Source organism: Morone saxatilis, unplaced genomic scaffold, assembly GCF_004916995.1.
Source record: "Morone saxatilis isolate NCDOM2014 unplaced genomic scaffold, NCSU_SB_2.0 Contig22, whole genome shotgun sequence".
Taxonomy (NCBI): Eukaryota; Metazoa; Chordata; class Actinopteri; family Moronidae; genus Morone; species Morone saxatilis.
The window spans coordinates 21,304,591-21,305,064 of NW_023339785.1; positions in this window are offsets into that span (position 1 = coordinate 21,304,591).

A 474-nucleotide genomic window follows, 5' to 3' on the forward strand; every position below is an offset into this window, starting at 1 on the left:
TACACACACACACAAAGGCATACACACATTCACTCAGACACACACTTTCACAGACATACAAGCTTACCCACACAAGAGTATGTGGATGAGGATGTAAGAATGTACAATGGCTCATACTGCATACAGTTAATAAATAAGATAACAGGAATGTCTCAGTCAGGAAAATGTGTTTTTACTGCAGTTTATAATGAGTTAGTCACAAAGAAGATGGAGATTATTGAGCTACAAGAAAACAAGTCCACGGAGTCCGCCATGTTGAACTTCCATGTTTCTACAGTAGCCCAGAACGCGTCGGGTGAGTTGTTCAAAGGTAAGATGATCGGATTTTGGTTATCGGATTGGATCAAATCTTGAAAATGGGTTGTTCAAAAGGGAAAGAAGGAATCTGAAATCAGATTAGATCACGGAATCCAATCCTAGTTTTAATCTGGATCAAACCTTCAGTTTGTGTTGTTCAAAACTCAGTAGGATTTG